Here is a 23591-nt window from a genome sequence, read left to right as displayed (position 1 = left end):
GGAAAAAAAAAAAAGTGTGTCACTAGGGTTAACCCACCCATATGGAGCTAATGGTGCTAACAATTTGATGCCAAGATCAATAGTTTCAAAGTTACACTCTGATGCACCTATGAACTGATGCACACTACAAGTTTTGGCATCAAGTGAGATCGATATGCCGAATCCAATTGGAATGTGATCTCTCAAAAATGAGCTAGATTATTTTAGGCCTCGCCATGACCGTCATGTAACATTTGATGTTTCAACAATAGCCCTCACAAGCTCCAAGTCATGACCCTTGGAAGATCGACCTCGACACTCACTTAGAGAACCTTGGAGACTCTATGATACAGGGTGGTTGCAAATGATGGAGGCTCTTTGAAACTAGGACAAGGGTTTTACTAGGGTTCACCCACCCATATAGAGCTAATTGTACTAATGATTTGATGCCAGAATCAGCGGTTCAAAGTTACACTATGATGCAGCTATGAACTGAGGCACACTATGAGTTTTGGCAATGAGTTAGATCGATGTGCCAAATCCAAATAGAATGTGATATCTCAAAAATGAGATAGGTTATTTTAGGACTCACCATGCCCATCTTGTGGAATTTAAAATTTCATCAATATCCCCCACGAGCTCAAAGTTAAGACCCTCAAAAGATCGATCTTGACACACACTTAGAGCACCTTGGAGACTCTTCAGTATAGGGTGGCTACAAACAATGAAGTCTCTCTGCAAAAAGAACAAGGGTGTCACTAGTGTTAGTATTAAGTAAAAATATAATTTTTTACCTCTCTCAAGTTTTTGGCATTGAGCACAATGGAAGATTGGACATTAGTATGTATTAAAATCATCATTTTTTAGGTCCCTCTACATAAATTGCATTATGTAAAATCATCCTTGTTTCTTACATCAAATCAACAAGTTTACATTTACAATATCTCACGTATTTCATTATTATTACATCAATACAAAACTACAAAAAATCATAATGTTAAAAATAGTAGTGTCAAAAATTGTAGTGTCAATAAAAGTATTGTCAAAAATCGTAGTGTCAAAAATAGAATAGATTTTTCTTCATTCTACTCCTTATTAGTTTTTATCTTCATGCATGGCTACTCTTCATGATGTACATACATTTCAATATCATAAAAAATATTAGCAACTTATTGTATTAAATAGGATAATCATTGGTTCACCGAATCATTATGAAAAAAATAACATAAGAGGTAAATATACCTAGTTGAGTGTTCCAGTAGGGTCCTCTCTCTATTTTAGGGTCTCCAATAGGGCTTCATGATAATAATTAGTAATAGTAAACATTTCATTTGCTTTTGGTCTTCCTTGATGGTTCAACAACTTTACATTTGTTTCTATAATAAGATGCAAATATATTAGAATTGATTTGTGCTTCTGATAGTCTTCGAATGCAAGAATTCCATTCCTTCTAAGAATGTATGTCCACAGCCATGTTCTAATGACAACCACTAAAACAATAAGATATGTGAATCCATAATTATCTATGATTAGTTGTGTAAGATTATGTTTACTTCTTACACAATGTGCTAACCGATAGTTTGATTTCTCATCATTCCCCTATGGTGCAACCAATGCAAAGATATGTCATAGCTGAAGAAGACCTAATAGACGATTATGCTCAAGTGAACTTTCCATGTCATCATTTTCAATAGAGGGTATGATAGAAAATGGAGTAAGATAATGTGGAACCCATGTTTCCACCCACCCACTTGACTCACAGTGATCCCAATCATGTTGAAAACAACTAGGACAAAAGAAAGCTAGTTGTCGTGTCCAAATGGTCAATGTATTAGGATCAAAGCTCTGAAATGAATGCATTTTTAATGAGTCTCTCACTATAACAAAATCAAATCTATCACCTATGGACCCTTCCTCAACCAACAAAAATAACCTATGTACTATTGAATCAAGAATCCCCCCTATGATAATGTTGAACTACACCAATCGACAATGCTACAAGCATCGAGAAGCTCTACTCCTAAAATCTTCAATTACTCCTAAACTAGAGATCTCTTCACACTTGCCCCTACTTCATCATGTTCTCCTTTCCCATAGTAAAAAATAAAAAAAAACTCCAAATAAGAGGCACCCCAATCTCTATGTGCATCCTACACAACCAATAAAACATGAAAGCATTTTTCATGAGCCCAAATTAATATTAATATTAAGGTAAAATATATTATAATCTATTATATACTATTATATGTTTGTAATATATATAAATTAACATAATTAGATATTAAATATTAAATATTAAAAATAGATTATTTTAAATATGGTATTATATATACATAATAGTGATATATTTGACAATATAAAAATAAATCAATATATAATATTATAGCATAATTTTAATATAAAGTATTATATTCTAATTAAAATATTAATATATTAATCTTTACAAATAAATACTATCATAAATAATATATTAATCTTTACCATAAAATATAACTACTTTCAAATTCAATAAAATGAAATAAAATCTAAACCTAAGTAATTATATAAAATTCAAAACTATGGAAAAACCCATATTGAGGCATGACTATTCAATTGCATCACCCTAAGTCATATTTATTAGGGTTAGGTTATTTTTTGAAAAGATATGAAAGAAGCAAAGAAAAATAATACAAAAAGACATACAACAAATGAGAGGGAAAAAGGAAAGAAAATCAGTATAAGAGCATTAAATAACGTGTGAAGTTCCAAATGGAATTGTGCTAACGTTGGTGATCACTACATCATACACTATGGTGGGATAATACCTTCAACCAAGTATAGTGGGTATCAAGCTGCAAAACTGATATCACTATAACACAGTACCCCTTCATATATATAGGTACATCAGAACTCAGCCACGTGATTATGCATCAGAGTAGAATAATGAAAATAATATAAAGATCATTGTTAGTTTCTATTTTATAATAGCCACATTAAAGAATATATAAAAAAAGTGTTGTGCGGGCTCATTATGTTTATGAATTATGTAATCGTTAAATTAATCCAATACTTCCACTCATAGATTTAATCTGGTAAGGTAATTCACATGAATATATATATATATATATATATATATATATATATATATATATATATATATATATATATATATATATATATATATATATATATATATATATATATATATATATATATATATATATATTAAGTGGAGTTAAAATGGATATGTTTTATTAAGCATTAGAAAATATGTATCAATTATACACACACACACACACACACACATACATATACTTATTCTATTCAATAAAGGTTATGTTTAATAGATTATTGAAGTTCATAACAAAATAATTCGCATGATGTAATAAAGTATATATTTGAATTAAATCGATATAAGGCAATCGAAACTTATATATACATAATGATAAATATTTTGGAATAGATATAAATGTATGTTATATAAATAATAAACATTGCATTTAAGAAATGCTAATACATTTTAACAAAGCATAGGTATCCTTGAGATTTTAAGAACATCAGAATTACATTTCGATCGTAGTACAGAGAGTCTATCTCTCATCCCAATTACGAAATCTGAAGATAGGGAGTTGGTGGAGGGAAAGGCAGAGTAATTTTGAGCACTTGTTAGAATCGCTTGGAGCTTTTTTCACGCGCCCTCTACACCGTCATTCTACCGTCTCAAGATGGTCTTAACCAATAGAGAGAAGATGATATTATACCCTGAAGAGATATCTCCCAAATAAACTAGTAAATTAATTATAAATGCTCAACTCCTTAACAAGTTTAATAACAATAATGGCCACAGATTGCTCAATTTTGGATGATTCCCTAACTTGTGCCCAATTTTTTAAATTTTAGGTTAAAGGTTAAAAAGTGGTCATCACAATTGGTATCCGAGCAATGATCTTGCCATCATGTGAAAACAGCCTATTCAACTAATGAAATCTTATATTTTCCTACTAAATTGGAAATATGGGATTTTTGACAAGAAGGTATGCCAAATAACTGGCTAACACCATATAGAAATCAATAAATGATTATTCATTCCAAGAGACTAACGATGATCAGATGTCATATTTGTTGAATCTTACTTATTATCTTAAAGAGTTATCCTATTTAACAATGCTTATTGCAACACAGATTTAGGGTTACATTGATAGTGTCAATGTGATTATTACATTATCTACTACATACAATTATGTCAAATATAAGTTAATTGATTGTGCAAACAATCAAGGTCTTACATATAAATGTGGTTGTTTTTTATGAAGGCACCATTATTTGCAAAGTCTGATGTACCTTCTACAATGATCTGGTTGTTATCTCTAATTTATAATTATATGCTTGTAGCAAAGGGCTGGCTATGTCCGATGTAGTGATAAATATATTTACAAAGAGATACTTTTTATAGGCCTCATAGTAATAAGACAAATACGTTATCAAATGTGTGGTAGCTATAGATAGCAATTTGTAGAGCGATGAACAACTATTTGCAATATACACATTAATAGGCCCTACAATAGACATCATATGAACTTTCTATATATTTTAATCAACTAAATAGATTGAGCATCAAATTGGAATAAATAATCTTGGAATATAAGGAAAAGATTGGGTGAAATGATCAAAAGAATATTACAATCATTTGCGAATGACTATGATAAATAGTCATTTTTATTTAATTATGAATTATATATTTATCACCACCCCATAAACCATTCGGTAACCACTTTTTACAGACCCTGTGACAATACAAGCATCAAATTAACAAAGCATTTATGATGGGTCTGCAGAAAAGAACCAAAAATAATAGGAAGTTGTATACTAAAGCGTGATCTTTGAATATGATACAGAAGAAGGAATACCAAGGTTTTATGGGCCTAAAACATATGTAGCAGTGAACAAACTGTTGGTTAGGGTGAGAGAAAATAAAACATTATACATTTCTCTCAGTGGTGACTCAGCACTAATAAGGAAATAGGGAGATAAAACAAGAAACAAGTAGTTTAGTTTGATGTAGTAAATATTATATAAAAGAGAACAAAGACATTGTTTTAGGTATATTGAGCTTAGCTATTGATACAGATCAAAATAGATTAACCTCTGACTATCAAATGAGAGAATGATCAATCACAATATTTGAGGTTTGATGCCAACTTCCTCTGTCAATTATTGAGAAGGGTATTAAAGAAGCTTAATTGGATCACATAAATAAGGAGCATCATGACTTTAAATTTGGAAGTCACATCTTCTAGAAAAAAAATTTGAATCCCTTATTGTAATTTCACCTCTAATTACAATCAGCTACCTTTGATTACCAATACTATCATAAATTTTATGGTGGTTTTAATCAATGACCTAATTTGAACATTTCCTCTATGCCTTCAAAATTTGAAGATTCTCAAAGGTATCGCATTGGAGAAATTGATTTCTAGGTGGCACAATGTATGGATCTTGGTTCATTGTAATCATTTCTTCTTTCACTAAGACATTGCCCTATAATACATTTAGGTGTTGTATTTTGAACATGTGTCTTTTCTTTTGAACTTCATACGATTGATTTCCTTTTCTATATGAAGACTCTCAATAATAATCTTGGCTTTGTTACATGGTAATAGGAGTCATCAGTTGTAAAGGTGGAACTGTACTATTACAAATTGATAGTGTTTTCTATGAAAGTTGGTCTAGTGTAATCTCAAGATTTTGGCTATTGCAATCAAAAAGATTTTAAGCATCCTCTAACAAATATCTGGTGATAATGGCTTGATTTTACAGTTGGAAACATTGGTCGAAGTGAAAAATTTGAGTTTTTCAAGTTTTCACATGCACAGTAAATAGGAGTAACGTTTGGGAAAGTTCATTGTAAGGCAATCATGGATAGATTTTGCAAAGCTCACATTGTTTGTGTTCTCAAGTTATCTGATGCTGAGCATGGCATCTATAGCATATGCTAATGTTTGGACAACTGTAGCAATCTTACTCGTTAATCACTCATGAAATTTCCTTTTCAATGCTTTAAGAGCCTCAAAGACTTCCCTTGTGTAAAACCATTACTGTAAGATGCTAAAAGAAATAAAAATATCTTTATCTTTACTTTGTCTTCAACACTACTCTTTTTTTTTTATGAATAGTCCTTTTCTATTAATAAAATATACTAAGAATATAATTCACAAAAAAGGGGCTGGGGGATACAAGATCACCTCATGAAAGAGTTCACACAGCCAAAACTAGACTTAAAAACATGGCCTAACTAGGAATAGTCTAACTATCATCAGTAGCAGCAGGATCGAGAGCAGCCTCCGCATCCTTAATCTCTGGCCGCAGAGGAGAAATTGCCAAAGCCAGGTGAGGAAATTTCCAAGAATGCACCTATCAAGGCCTAGGAGGAGGAACTAAGGACTAGCTAGAACCACCATGGGGTGGGGAAGTAGAGTGGCACCTCTATCCACCATGACCACCACTGGGAAAGTGGTGGCAGTAATCTTGGGAGTGCGATATGTGTGAGTGGTAGCTTGAGGACTAGCGGCGAGAATGGTGGCCACGAGGCATAGAGGTATTAGCCGAGGCATTCAAAAGAACTCTAGCAATTGTAGAAGGAGCATTGCCCCAGTGATTTAAGAATTCCTATAAGTGAGAAACTTCTAGGGAAACTTTATTAGCTTACACCTAAATTTGCATAATCACATTGTTACAAATGCATGCTTTAGTGTACATAGCAATGTTAACATCCAAAAAACTACGAGTGAACAGAACAACATTCCTGTCTTTCCACAGAGAAAATAAAATTTCCATCCTAAAGGTATGCCAAATTTGAGTGAATTTTTGATGAGTTCTAGGGGAATCACCCAACAAGATGATGTGCCATGAAAATGGTTCAAGCCTGAAAGGTTTGAAAATATCATGAATGTAGTGCCAATAATTTTGAGCATGCTTATAAAACCAAAAAATATGCAAAAAGGACTCAAGTTGACCATAGAAGGTGCATCTAGGATCAGGAACCCCAATGTGCTTGAGCTGAGGCCCCAGGGGAAGACATTGGAAGGAAAGGCACCAAGAAAAGTGGGAAATCTTGGGTTCTGTAATAGCACTCCAAATGGTGTCAAAATGTTTTCTCCATTGAGAAAGCAAAGATTGCAAATGCCACCTTTGGTTAAGTGTGTCAACCATCAAAAGATGGGGTAAGAGCCATCGGTACCCCATATAGGTCTTATAATTGGAAAATGGAGTGTTAGAATACTACTTCCAATCATGCCACCAAGGTCGACCAGACTGAATCCCCACCTTATGAACTAGGTGCATAGGAATGGTAGATAGGAGAAGGTCAAAAGTCTACTGATCCATACTGACAAGGCAGTACTAAACGTGCATATCTTCCCATGCCTTGAAACTCATGGTGACCCTTGGAAAGAGATCGTTAGGAGTTTGGATGCCACATTTCAAAAAATGCAGAGCACTGGCATCTTGAATCTTGGTGAGAGGAGTGCCCTGAATTGCAAACAAGGGAGACCACAAAATGTTTTATTGATTCAAGGATATTCCATTCTGAAACTCATCTCCAGCCCAACAAAGCCATAGCTTAAGAGCTTCCCAGGCTTTCCAAATACTCTTAATAATAAATGAGCCCTAAATGGCCACTGGTTCACGCATGATGAGAACGGTTTGAAATCCAATCCCCTTCCATGCAGGCTTGTTAATAGGGAAGCTGAAAGAAATGCAGTACCTTACCAGAATCTTCCAAGCTTCATCCCCAGAAATAGCTTGGATAATCCATTTTTCACATAGAGCAAGGCCTTTTTTTCGAGTGGAAAGTAGGCCAAGACCACTAGACTCTGGTGGGAGACAACAAAAATCCCAAGCCACTCTATGAAAACCATGATGGTCAAAACTAGAAGCCCAAAGAAAATCTCTGAGCAAACATTCTAGCTTGAGATAGGAAGCTTTGGATGGTGCCCAACAGGAAGAATAGTAGACATGAGTGGTGGCCAGAATCTTAGAACAAATTTGGAATTTACCAGGAAGAGAACTCGACTTCGTGATCCAATAGTCAAGCTTTTTGCAAATATTGGCAAGCACAATGTTCCAAAGCTCCACATGAGAGGCCTAGAAGGCAAACAAAATGCCAAGAAAGTGAAAGATTTCCCTGTGTGTAACACATTTCCAATGGAGTTGGCTGAGCCAAGGTGGAGCTGGAAAAAAAGACTAGTGGTAGCAGAGCATTTTATGCCATTGGATGGTAGAGCCAGAGGCTTGCCAAAAGGTGTCTAGACAATTTAAAACATTTTTGATATTTTCTTCATCCTCAAGAAACATAAGAAAGGAATAATAAGAAAAATGACCATTGACTAACTGGGAGGAAGAATCAGGCAAGGAAATCCCATGAACTAACCCTGAAGACATAGAATGAGCTAACAAATAGCCAAAACCTTTAGTAGCAAGGACATAAAGTGCTGGAGCTAAAGGACAAACTTGCTTGATTGAATGAAAAAGTCCAAAATCCTTAGATTACAAATTATTGATGGTAATGCAAGCATTAACATCACCAAAGAGCAGCTCAATTAACTGAAGAAAATTGGGGCTAAAACTCAAAGCCTAAAGCATAGCCAAGATGAAGGGCCATTCAATGTGATCATAGGCTTTAGCAAAATCAATCTTTAAAAAGGCAGCCTTCTACTTGGACTGGTGAGCCCATTCCATACCTTCCCAGATAGAAATGATGTTGTCAAGAATATATCTAGACTTGATGATGCTAGTTTTCTCAGGCTGCACAATTAAAGGCAACATGTGCCTAATTTTGAGTGAGAGCGCCTTGGCAATGATCTTATAAGACACATTCAAAAGGGTAATGGGCCTTCGATTGAATATGTCCTTAGGAACACCAGCTTTAGGTATGAATTTGATATTCCCTTTATTTGTTATCTCTCCTAAGATTTTAGTATGATATGCTTCGAGATAGACTTTTTGTAGGTCAGGACCTATTTATTCCCAGAGGTGTTTGTAAAATTCACAAGGAAAGTCGTTACACCCAGGAAACTTGTCATCTACCATGGAGTAAACTACCTCTTTAAGGTCTTTGAGGGAAAGAAGTTGCTCATAGAAAGCACATTGTTCAACCGCAAGGTGGTTTTGGGCAACAAAGATACACTTTCTAAGAGCCTCCTCCTGAGCAACTAAATTTCCCTACGAAGCAAAAATGTTCTCATAATGATGAAGAAATTCTTGCAAGATGTCAGGGAGACTAGACTAATAACAAACCTAACATACTCCCCATTTGGTATTAGTGACAAAAATACTTATGAAATAAAACTTAATACTCAAAAAGTTCAAAATACTTTTTATTCTTCACCTTGTGTCTTCAACTCAATAGAGTGTTTTGTTTTTGAGATTTTTCAAAAATGTTAATGTAAAAGATGTGTTTGTATATATATGATATGATAATACCCCCACATACATATATATAAAATATACTTTATGTGTTTTCACATCTTCTCATCTTTACATATGCTATATAAATTTTCTCCCCCTTTAAGTATACTACATCTTATAATATATCTTCTCCCCTTTATAATATACATATTTATCTTCTCTCCCTTTTTTACGTTAATGCAAAAGATGTATGCTATATACTTATACAGTGATGCCAAAACTTGACAAGAAATCTAAAGGTACCTTTAGGATTAGTGCCATTGTCTTGTCCCAATTTTGTTGCAAGACCTTGCATGTGTGCAATGCAACTTGAATTTCTACTGAAAGTTCTATCATATGATCTGCAATTGAGAAGTTGTTATCATGGATGAGCATTTTATCATGTGTTATATGTTTGTATAATGCATCCATGCTTGGGAGAATCATGCCCTGTATATATGCCAGTGTAGCTCTTATTCCAGCTTCTTCTCTTAGCAATTCTACCTACATATTAGTTAAGAATCTAATCTTTGTGTAGTGGGTAGAGCTATAACTCAGATCAAATTGCAACAACTGTGTAGTTTCCTTCAGATCTTCATCAATCTTTGAAATTTTATCTTTAATTTCCTTGGTGAAAATTGAAGTATCACAAAGTTTACCAAATAATGAAGTCACATTGTTGCAAGAGGTCTCCAATGAGCCTAGAATATTAGACAAGTCTACTTGATGAATAGAAATTTGTTGCGCTACTTTTTCCAAAACATTATTTTCAAAGTTCTCTTTAGCTCTCTACAACAATTTCTCTTTTCCATTCAAATATTTTTTGAATTTCTAGACTACCTCTACTAGCTATGCCAATATTACTTGAGAAGTGTCAACCTCTATGTTGAGTGGTTCTACTAGAATATTCTTAGCATCTTCAAGGACTTGAAACTACTTATTTCTTTCATCTCTAAGCCTCTATTACTTAGCTTTCTTTTGAAGATGTTCTCCAAATATATACATCTGATAGGGATTCAGATTGGTTATGTCCAAATTTGGAATAAAAATCTCCTCATCAAGATCAATTTTTGCTTCCTTCTCTTTGCCTTTACTCAAAAAATTGTCCTTATTTGAGGCTTGGTCTCAACTATCCTTGCATTTATCAATTGTATGCTAGGAATGTAAACAATAGTAGAAATATTAGGACTAGCTAAAAAAGTTAATATTGCACTTATTGATGGAATATCTTCTCTAAACAAAATTGATGGAGGAGGAAGTTTTGTCTACTTAGTAGATAAAGTTCTTATCACTTCTATCAATGAAGTACTAAGCTAAATAGGTACAAAAATTGATTGAGTGCTTGTACATATAATGTTTGACAGAATCAGTTCTATAGTAGCTTTCTTTGGGCTTGATGTTGTCAATGCTTCACTCAGAGAATGAGGAAGTGATGCTATGACTGCTACTACAATATTCTTTAGATTGATCTCCTTAATGTTTAGATCATGCTTCCAAAGTTCTTCCTTTCCCACAAAATCAACAAGCACATACACATTAGCAATCATGATCACCTCACCCAAGTCCAAACAAGAAGCCACTATAGAAAGAGCTGAGTAAGAAGATACTCAACCAAGGGGAGAAATTTTTTGTGGATCCAAAGAATAGCCAAACCAATAGCACTTCTCATAGCTCCAACAAACTAGCATTGACCATGAGGCCAAATACTAGAGGCATATCAAACCATAGACTCCACAAAAGCTTAGTCTCTTGGATACAAAAAAATTACGAGAATGATCAACCACTAGATTCTAAACAACCATTTTTCTAGGGATTTTATTCAACCCCCTAACATTCCATGAGAGAATAATCATCAAATTGAGTAGAATGAGGAAAATGAACATCCAATAGTTTCACAAACTCAGACTCTATCAATATATCTCTTGTGAATTTAATCTTTCCTAGTCAATTTTACGGTGACTCCTTAGAGGAGCACTAAAGAAAACCCACTTAAAGGGTCTATGCATCAACCTCAAGGGGAGAGGAGACCCCTTACCCTTACCAAATGCTAGCACATCCTTAACCAAGTCATCTAGAACAATTTCATTATTCTCAAGCACCACAAGTGTCAAGTATTTGTACTTATGTGTTGAGTTATATTGTTTGTGATTTCTTTCATCTTAGATTTTATATAAATTTTTCCTGCAAAATCTTTGAACTACTCATATATTTTGAATTTAGGATAATTGGATCTCTCCATTATTTGTCTATTTCAAGTGATAAGTGAATTATTAATTGTTATGCATAAGTTTTAGGTTGTCTTGGCTTCTTTCTAGTTAAATGCATATCCTTAAAAATCTAAATAAATTGTAAGGATAATGTAATACATAGGAAATAAAAAAGTAAAATGCTAGGGTAGACATTTCAAACAATTCACAATCTATTTGACAACTTAAGATAATTATCTATAGGAAATATGACATTATAAGTTGTCAAAATCCCTATTTTTAAAATTTTCTTTTTATATTTACAACTTAATATAATTAGTAGATATGTGTGTATATATTAATACAATATATATTTACATATACAAAATATAGTCTATATTAATAAGAGAATATATATTCTAAAATAAGAGGATATTTTGTGTATGTATTTCATTGATATGCTAAATTTTTTTATTCAATTCAACTTCTCTCTTATTATGATTTTCCTGATAGTGGATGGTAGAGTGTGATCCAAATAATTATAAGAATTTTTGACATGTGAAGTTGAAACTAGAAACACTAAAAACAAGTTATAAGTTACAAAAAAAAAAAAAAACTTTCCCTTTATTATTTAAGGTGTAGCTCTCTGTGTTGATGAAATTTTAATTATTTAAGGGGGATATAACTAAAAATCAATGTTTCTAAATTACATCCCAACAAGGTAGGGAAAACTGATTTCACTTTTATTATGTTTGCACATATAGACTTCAAAAATAAAATTTACTATGCATATATTTATGACATATATTATATTAAGTTCCCTATCAATCCTTTATTCATCAAGATGCATCTTACCAATTCATCATTTGGTAACCTTAGATGGGAAATAGTGTGTGACCTCATTAGAGATGTGGTAGGAAAACCACTTTTAGCTTTCATAGTCAATTTGGAGACATAGAAGGCGACATGGCATATGTAAGACTACTTACCACAACATGAAACTGGTAGCAAGCATGCTTTCAAAAGTATTATATTTATTGATGATATCCTCAAAGTAATTATCATGCTAACAAGTGTTAGTACTCCAAGATAGGAAATTGTGGATGTCATAATGCAAACTAAAGGGTTATTGGACAAGGTATTTAGTTTTACATACCAATGCACTTTTTGGGAAGGTAGTGGAGAAGCTGATAGGTTAGATATAATAGGTAGATTCATGCTATGTATCAAAACATGATTTTTCACTCAATATTTACCACATTAAATATTGTGGATATTGAAAGGGGCATTGCACCTCTCATAAATTATAGTACCCCCTGAATAATCATTGTAATGAGAAAGAATATTCATTATACTTATGCTACAAGTTTTGAGATAAACTTTAGATTTTTCTTGGCATTTTATTTTCATCCTCACTCACCATTATTATTTATTCTATTTTCTTATATATTACTGGTGGTGAGATCAATCAAGTTGAACATAAGACCATTAAGGAATTTAAAAATAATTCCATGATTTGGCCTGTAATAGAAGTAGGGAAATTTGAATAGTATGTCAAGGGCATGGAATAATTAAAGCCACATTTGTTCATGAAATATATATATATATTCTTGAAGAAATAGAAAACAAGTTATTAGAGGGTTTTGATACTTTTTTTTTGGCAGAGCAGAGTGTTTAGACAACAAGCTTGATGGTCAAAGGTGAATCTATGTCCTAAACCAAATACCACTACAAGAATGGAATTAAGGGGCTTCTTATACTCTCCATATTCTCTTTGAACTGATTTAGCATCAACTCAGCAAGGTCAAGTGATAGGTTATTCTTGAACACTTTGTATGTGAGATCCATTGCTTCGCATGATACATTGTTAAGTTTTCTCGAGCTGTATATTTTTTACACAATTACATGTATCCTAAACTTCAATTACATATATGTGAAACAACTAATCTTCATTCCCCTTCCATCCAACTCAATGAGGGTTTTTTTTTTAGTTTGACCTGACTTAGGGTTTTAGTAATTTTATCTTTTTTGGGCATTGGAAGACTAATGATCCTATGGATCATCTTCTTGGTTATCAAAATGGGTTGCTCCTAACCAAAACTGACCATTATGTAGATGGACGAGGATAAATCTTATCCATTTGATTTGAAAATCTCATAGCATGCGTGGAATGTGAGTCAAACCCTTCGCTTCAAGATGTTGATGCACCAGTTTTAACACACCATTCACACACAATTCTATCAAAAACTCATCCATTTCCAATGTTTTAATATATTGAATGGCATAATTTAAATGCAAACAAATATCATTAGTCAATAGTACCTTTGGTGGAATTTGAGCTTGAGCTTTGCTGGGATCTAGGGTTTTCGCAACAACCAAACTCAGCATGAAGTGTAGTACCTTCCATTCAATGCCTCAAACCAACATATCATATCCTTTCTTTGATTTTCTACAAGTGGATATTATTCTACTCAGTAGGGTTTGAGAGAACACAAAAATATTCAAATTGTAATTCACAAGATTTTTCGAATGCACTAAGAATGTTCTGCACAAATAGCTCTTGAACATTTATGGTGAGAAATGAATTCAATTTCATCCTTTTATCAATTTTCTCCTTTGGATTTCCATAAATGCCTAGTATGATTATTCACTCAAATGAAAAACTTTCATCCACTTCGCTTGCATTACATGCTTGGTAGAGTCATCCATGACTCGGTATCCTCATAAAAAATTTAGTAGCTCCTAAACTTGCTTGGCAAGGTCTTGCAACCTAACCTGGCTCAGTAATGTCTACAATCTGATCTCATTCACTAATGACTTGCATCTTCTTGATTTCTTAGTGATCCCTTTGCATCTTGAATGTTGATATGGATCCTTCATTCTACTCACTGGAACCTATGTGAGATGTCTTTTCAGAATCTAGTTCTAGTACTTCCTGTGAGAGATCAAGTAGAAATACTTGAGTCACCCAATTCTTGAGTGGTATGTTCATCATTTCTTAGACATGCATTCTCATAAGATTTTGGAATCCCTTGTTATCTTATTTTCTTTCTGATGTTTTCATCCTTGGCTACAATACAAGTTTACACAAAAATGCACAAAGTCAGCTAAACTGCAAGAACTTAGGTTCTATAGAATATATTAGCAAGGTTTTGATGCTTGTCATCTATTGTCAATGCTCAACATTTTCATGCATTCAATAGACGCAAAAGCTTGGTCCATAATAATCACTTCTAAGTAATCTAAACTCGGTCTACACTGGTGGCTTGATGAATACTATGAAACATAGCATATAAACCAAATCACTTGATTCACACTTCATAGCTCTATCAAGATTATCACAATGAGCTCGATATAAACTGAGTCACTTGGTTAACACTAAGTGGCTTAGTCAATATTGAATTCCCATTACTATAATTGTGAACTCAAGAAGCATTGAACAACTTGGTTTGCACTGAGGAACTCGATAAACCTTATGAAGCTCAGTCTACACTGCTGATTTTCATCATGGTAGAAACTGCTCAGCACAAACTAAATATTGTCCCTTGAATTTAGTAGCAACTATAGAACTTGATAGAGTCTAAAATGCTTGGTTAACTCAATTAACTATACAATATGCTCAGTAGATACTTACAATATGAATAAGTTTGTGTCACTAATAACAAACCTAACTATAATGTCCATAGGTTTTTACAATGGAATCCAAAAATTGAGACTAATACTTGTGTAATGTTTTTTTGTGTGTTGATGTGGAATCACATGATTTTTTTCTTTTTATATATGAGCAATGCATTTCATTCAATTATGGGTAGTCATAGTCAACAATAATAGCTTTAAATTCACAACTATTGGTGTAATATTATTATTATTATAAAAAATATTGGAGCATCAAATAAACAAGTCTCTCCTCTAGATGGTGATTTGATAACCATAAAGCATTTGTGTGTCAGAGTGTTATAAAGTTTGTACAATTTAGGAGTGAAGAGTAAAATTTGAGTACGTTATAGTTAAAATTTATCATAGTTCAAGCACCTAAGACCACATTCAGGGTCAAGGATGAGGTTTCTCAATTGTAGTATCCCTAGATGATCAACACAAAAAAAGTAAATAAGTATTTCAAATGTGTTGTTTATGAGGCTTTCATGGAGTTGTAAGTTGTAGTGTCTATTTTGAATTAATGAAGGTTCAAAATTGTTGGAAGCGCTTAGTCCATATAACAATTTCTTGCATGGCTTCTTGTAGACACCTTAAATTGTTTTATGCTTATAGATGTTTTTTAAATATTATTTTTCTTTACTATTTAAATATTTATTTCATTACTTAATTGATCAACATTATTATTCTAATTCTTCATAAAATCAATCATGAGATTAGTTAGTCATTTCCCTCTTGCATTAATTAAATAATTAATATTAATCAATTAATTATTCTTGAAATAAACAATAATTATATTAAATTTGTATAGTTCCACAATTTAAATAACAATTCCAAATTATTTTCACTAACTAATTAGTTCATTTAATTGTACATTACTTTTTAAAAATCAATTTAATTTTAATTTCATCTCATTTTAATTTATTTTATTTTGATTCTATTTCTCTTCAAAATTTTAATTTTAATTGAATTTAATTAAAAAATCAAAGATCAGATTTATGAGTTCATTTAAATCATAGAAATACTAAAATCCTTTTAAAATCCAGAATTTGATTTTATCTCAAAATCCCATTTATTGAAATTCATACTCTTATATATCCTAAAAATCTTCTTATTTTTATCTTGTCTTTTGTCCCAATTCAACTCACCCCTTTTGAGTTGAAATGGAAATAAATCTTACTATCTCAAGAAATATTCCAAAATCAACCCATCTCTCATATTCTCAACCATTTATCCTAGTTTTCTCATATAGTCTTGGTCCTCCTTGTGATCTCAAAAATCTATACTAGCAGTTGTTCGTTTTTATACGTGCAAGTGATATCTTTGTCGAGAAGGACAGAATGAATAGAAATTTACTCTTAACAGAAAATAGATAATTTATTTCCTAATCAAAATAAAATTGCATGAATTTTAGCCCAGTCTTATCCTTACATATAAATATTCCAATATAATTGAATATTATATATAATTACATAAATATTCATAAATCAACCCTGGTATAGTTAATATCCATATTTTATATTAAAAAAAAATTTGCTATGTGTTACTATTTATAACATATACTTCACTTTTAATATCGAAAGATTTCATTTTGAAAATTTTATTTCAAATAAAATAATAAATTCAACATAGATTTTTTAAAAATTGATTACTTGAAAATCACATTTACAATACATAAATAATTACAATTTTAAATTGTAACAAAAATTATAATTTTCTTTAATCATAAATCTCAATACTTCTATTTCTATATTTATTTAATTTCATAATTCAACATTTCAATTTATAATATATTAGTATAAAATTATATATTTTTAATCTAAATAAATTAATATTTATTAAATTAGGTAAATTAATGTATCCAATATATGTGGACATGCAAACTATAGAAAAAATGTCATTCTATTAAAGCTTAGAAAAGTAACATGCATCCATTGTATTTGGACATGCTAATGATAAAAATAAAATGTCACTCTACTAAAATTTAGAAAAGGAATTTAGAAAATTCTATCATATAGAAAATCATTTTTCATAACAAATCAAAATCATTTTTTGCGACAAAATAGAAAGATAATTATTTTTATTCTAATTTTCTTAAGGATGACTTCTTCTTGATTATGACGCTTTCTTACATGTAAACAAGGCCTAGAATTTGATAGTCACCCCCACCAATCATATGATTTTTCTATGATAATTTGGTCATTTTAATACCTTTCATTCTACGTTCAATGAAAAAAGTTGGCAGTCATTTTTAATATTTGAATAATCAATAAAAAAAAAAATTAGATTCAAAAAATTGCAATTAATAATATGTAAAAAAAAAAAAAAAAGTTTTTTCTAAGAAAACAATTATAAATTTATAACACATAAAAAAAAGAAATAAACTAGAAGTTTATTTTAGAAAGAGAAATTATATACAAACTTTTTTTTTCTAATAAAAAATAAAATTAGAAAATAATTATAAACCTATAACACATGCAAAAAACATGGAATTAACTAGATGTTTACTTTAGAAAGATTTGAAATTGATATAAATATGAAAAATAAAATATAAACCTTGAATTACACATAAGTATTTTAAATTAGTAATATATACAAAAATATAATATATTACGTACTAATGTAATAATTATTAATAACAAGTTGTTCTAAATTCAAATTACAGTTTTTTAAATTTAGAAACATTCTTATTTACCACTTTAAATACATAAATTAATAACATATATTTTAATTATTGAGAAAAATACTATATGGTCTATAAAAAAATTTACAGCTTATTGATATTTCAAAGTATAGTATTAATAGTTTTATAAAAATAATAACATGTCAGTCCATATAGTTTAGAAATAATTTAGACTGCCATATACAGTTCAGCAAAAACGCCCATTATGGCCATCAAATTCCAGGCCTTATGTACACCATCTTTTGAGACTTTCTCATTTTATTTGTTAGTTCTCTCACTCAAACCTTTTGCTACTTTGTCATGAAAAGTATTTTAAATAAATTTTCAAGTTCAAAACATTAAAATAAATATGATATTTATCAGCAATCTAGAATAAAATTATTAGGTATATAATATTAGTAAATAGTAAATATTTATTAAGAAAATATGTTTGCAAATCTCATATAATTTTTTTTCTAATTTATGTAAAGAAAATGTATAAAGATTAAATTATAAAATATTTAAGAATGGTGAGCTTTACATAGAGCTTAGGTATTCCCTTTTTGCACTCATTGTTATAGGTAATACCATAGTTCCCTTCTAAACCTTCTATAATGATCCTAATATATAGGTCTTTGGATGCATAAAAATATTTTTTGACATTTTATTTAAATTTATATTCTCTATCTTTATTAGTATTTGTTGAAAGGTTACATACTATTGTAATGAGTTTCTCTTAACTTGTTATTAAAAAGTTTTATTTCCACCAATTACTATTGAATTTTGTTTTGTTTTGTTTTGTTTTTTATTTTTTGAAAAATATCCTAAAGTTAACATGCTAGTTTTTTATATTATTAAGTGATCACAATTATTTATCTTAGCAATAATCGGCTAGTAGATTTGACATCCTGTACATGGAGCAAGCCAATATTTAAGGAGGCACTACCACATTTTTAGAACATATCATTTTAAAAAATTTATTAATATTTATTAAGAAGACATGTTATTGTACACAAACACATTTTATATTTTTCTTCATTTTATATTCTATATTTTGAATATTTTAAATTATATTACAAAAATTCTAAAATTTACTTTAAATTTAATAAATTTTACTTTTTCATTCAATTCTTTTAATAAATAGTTAGTTCACTATAATAAAAATAAAAATAAATGTATAAACATATGATTTTAAATTTTAATCTTTAGTAAGTTTAAATTAAAATTATATATATTATATTAAATAATCAATATTTTTAAAAATAAATATATAAATTAATTACTTTAATTTAAGTTATTATTTGTAAATTTATTATAATATTTTTTACTAAATTAATTTATATTAGAACTACAATATACTATTAGGAAAATACTAGCGACTACGTGACACTTGTTAAAAGAGGCATCATAATAGATTAAAATGAATCAAATTATTAAATGAGAGAAAGCACGCAACATCAATTTAGCTTGTATGCATGCATTGATAAATAAAAATACATTTGAAATTTAAAGCTCCAAAATCAAATATTAAACATTGATTTAAAAGAACAATTCTATATGATTAGGACTTCAACATAAACAACTTATTTTATTTAAGGTATTTTAATTTTTATATTCTCCAAAAATAAAGCATAACATAGTAGAAAAAAAAGTTGCATGAACAAAATATTTGTTTCCTAAATCCTTTATCCAATTAGAAAGAAAGTCCATATAATGGAACAAAAATCTTTATTCACATTTCAAATTGAAAATAGTAATGGAAATTCAAATAATCAACTCACGAGCTAAACAAAATGTGAAAAACTAGGACTAGTTATTTCCCATCTCCATGCATTGAACTCGTTGGCCATCATTTTCCTTGGTATCATCACACTCTCTAATAATGTAAAGAAATCTATCAATGATCTCTACAACTTTATTATTTAGATCATAATTGTCATTAGTTCTCTTCAAATACCTCTCAGACATTACAAACATCTGGCTTGTGTAGATGGTCTGAGGTGGTTTGTGGTATCTTTCCAAATACAAAAGATTGTCGATCAATGTCTGAAATTTAGGCATGGAAAGCCCATTTTCATCAATGGAAATGTAAACACTATAAATGATTCTCATGTTACATACACACACTTGTCGAGTGAAACTCATTCTCTAATGAACAAAATATGTGATGCAAACATCTCCTCCCATGTGTTTCAGAGCATCCAGTTTCATTCACAACTTCACTATGAAAAAATCATACATGCAACAAAATTCTTTTTTAGGTATACAAGTACTATAGAATGAACTAGAGAAAATCAATTAAGGAGGAAACAATCAGAGAAAGGAATACATAATAGAAAGGGTGCATAAGACTAGAAAGTAATTAAAATGAAAAATAATAATTTAAAATAGCTAAAAAAACAAAGCAATTAATCGAAACTACTTTTTTTGACATGGGGCTGACAATTTTTGGACAAAAAATTATACTAGGCAGTTGCACATTTATGTATGGGCAATGATTAAGCCGATAGGATTTATTTGTATTGGGGAGAGAGATAATTATGAAATGTATACAAAAAAATTTATATTTATTTATCTTGATAAGACTATAAAGGTGTAAATAATTTATATTATCAAAATGTGACATATAATATCATGAAGCCAACATTACTTATTGAACTACAAAGTGTCATCAATAGCCATACAGTTTAGGTATATTTAGAAAATAATACCAAGAAATTACTTTACTAAGCATTGTTCATTCACCATGACCTTATGGTCATCATGTACCTAGAGAATCAAATATGGATGGGTAGATATAATAAATATTCATAATAAAATGTATATATTAATATTCACACCAAAATATTATATATAATAATTAAAATCAATATATATTTAAATAATACATAATTACAATGAATATTTAATTTGAAAAAATTGATTGTTGTATATAGAAATATTTCCATCATATGTAAGATATATATGGCTTAAAATAAGCCTTTTTAAATTTAAATTTAACTATAAAAAAAGTTTCCACATTAAAAGAAAATTATTATGCACAAACAAACTTGTAATTATTTGCAAGCACCGTTCAAGAGAAGGGGTTAGTATAGGGTTTCAACAACATCACTTTGCATAGATCACCCATCATTCAACTTCTAATTTCAATTAGCATGTACGTGTACATGAAAGAGTGAATGTACTTTATACTGCCATAATGTAATGATCTCTGTGTAGCTTAAATTTCAAAACATCTGGGAAAATGTAATTAAAAATACTATATTGGAGCAATTAAAATTTGAATTCAAGCTTAAGCATTACTGGAGTGTTAGAGAAAAGAAAAGGAAAATTTAATGAAAATTTGAGCAGGCCCACAGTATCTTCCTATGTTGGTTAAGTCCAATTGTTGTCAGCATGAATATCTATAACCAAGGCACCCAAACCATTTGATGTGTGCAGCAGAGATGAGTTACTATGTGCAACAGAGATGAGTTACCCATCATTTTGTTTTGCTATGTTAGTCCCTTGAAGTCAAACTTTACAACCTTTATAGGAGATTTACAACTATTCATGGATATTATTAAATATTGAAATGGTAGTGATATATATATATATATATATATATATATATATATATATATATATATATATATATATATATATATATATATATATATATATATATATATATATATAGCTGTCAGAGATTTCAAATAGTTATTTTGAGGATCAAAGTAACCTTCATTGGGTGTTTGGAGAGGTCTCAATCAACACAGTAAGATCTATCAATACATAAAAACCATTCTAAAATGATCATTCATAGTTCAATAAACAACATTCCAAAAAATCTTGATATGCAACTTTTTACTTCAAATTCAAAAACCACAATTTTGCAAATACCCAAATAAAGAACATGGTAAATCTAGTGAATTTAATACTTGTATATCATTAAAAAGTGCATACATGCTAAAATTTTTTCCACAAAACCATTAAAAATGCAACAAACACCATTATTTTTCTAAGAAGAACTTTATTATATATATAAACATGATAACAAATATGTAACAAACATATTGAGAAAAGGTCCATCTATTTGATAACAAACTAATTAATGAAACTAACAAATTTGGCCAAAAAATCACATTGAATATTAAATATCTACAACAAATGAGCAACTCAGTTAAAGAAAAAGGCATTGAGTTTGATCACCATATGAACATATTGATCTAAAACTTTACTAAAATGTAAATGTGGAAAACTCAGCAAATATGTTGACACCCTAAAATGATTGTGCATGAGGAAGGAAAGATCAAGTTCAAGGAAAATGGTTTGATACAAGGAATCCTATGGAAGAGGAAAAAATTACAGATATGAAATAGAATGAAATCTTGAAAATATAAAAAGAAATATTCTAAAATTAAAATATCTAAGATAATGGAAAAACAAGATACGATAATAAAAAATAACTGGCCTGACAATTTTCTGGCAATAAATTGTAAAAATTGGGAACAAAGTTCCCACATATAAGCCTATTGGCTTAAAAATCTGGGAGCAAAGCTCCCACATATAAGCCTAATGGCTTAATAAATTCACCTTATAACCCATTTTAAGGATCCTAAGTTTTTTGCAAGTTATCCAAGTTATCAATATTATCAATGAATCAAATTCTCAAATCTCAATGTCAAGACACTGCAAAAGTTATCTCTAAGTGGGTCACATATATGAGTCCCAACAAAGTGCGAAGAATAAATAGATAAGTTAGATAGGAACTATAACTTTGATTTGATTATCTTGTTTCAATTTATCTCTATTTATGATTATGCTCTATCATTTGTAAGGTTTCATGATGACTAGCGGTGCTACTAATCTTCTTTCTAAGCCTTGTGCATATAAAGTCAATAGATTGAGGCATTTTTCTTACTTATGTAAGGGAAGTTCCTCCTCATCATTGAGTTAATAACTTAGTTATAGAGGGAATCTAAGTCTTTGATCAGTGGTTGATCCTTTCATCGAGTGAGTATAGATCATCTAAACGTCACTTGTTTGGAGAATGCTCTTACATCAAAATTTTGACTACCTCAAAATTTATGTTTTAATAAACCATAGTGACATGATTATCTGTATTAAAAATGCAATAAAATATAATATTCAAATTTTAATTTTTTTAAATAGTAAATGATTCATTTTTATTAAGACATAAATTTAAGAAAGTGCATTGAGAAATTTAAGCTTGACAAACTAACCACATTAACCCTACTAGCATCAATTCATATGCTCTATCAACATATATGAAAAGCTTAATCTAACCGAGTTGACCTTACAAGTCTCATTGTCATTAAGGAAGGTAATTGGTGTTGTTAATATCTTTCACACCAAAGTGCTATCATTGATTGGCACCCAATCAAGTATGAAGTATGTCATTGATGTCATGATAATGGAAAACATCTACACTAGTCACCATAAAGATGAAGACAAGACAATGTGTTATAGTCAGCATGATGAGTCATCATTCTAACATGACAGAGTGGACATGGTCTGCATTGCAATGGAATTAACGTTCTGATGACCAAATAACAAAAAGAAGAAAGGATAGGGAGGCTAAGGCTATACCTATCATAGATTGGCAGTGCTACCAGTCTAGACCCTATGACATATCTGTCACAAATTCTTCATGAACTACTTAGATATGCGATTCAAATTCTAAA

The sequence above is a fragment of the Cupressus sempervirens genome, chromosome 5 (genome assembly GCF_028749045.1).
Source record: "Cupressus sempervirens isolate cs-2001-9-10 chromosome 5, ASM2874904v1, whole genome shotgun sequence".
Classification (NCBI taxonomy): Eukaryota; Viridiplantae; Streptophyta; class Pinopsida; order Cupressales; family Cupressaceae; genus Cupressus; species Cupressus sempervirens.
This window is presented reverse-complemented; position numbering follows the sequence as displayed.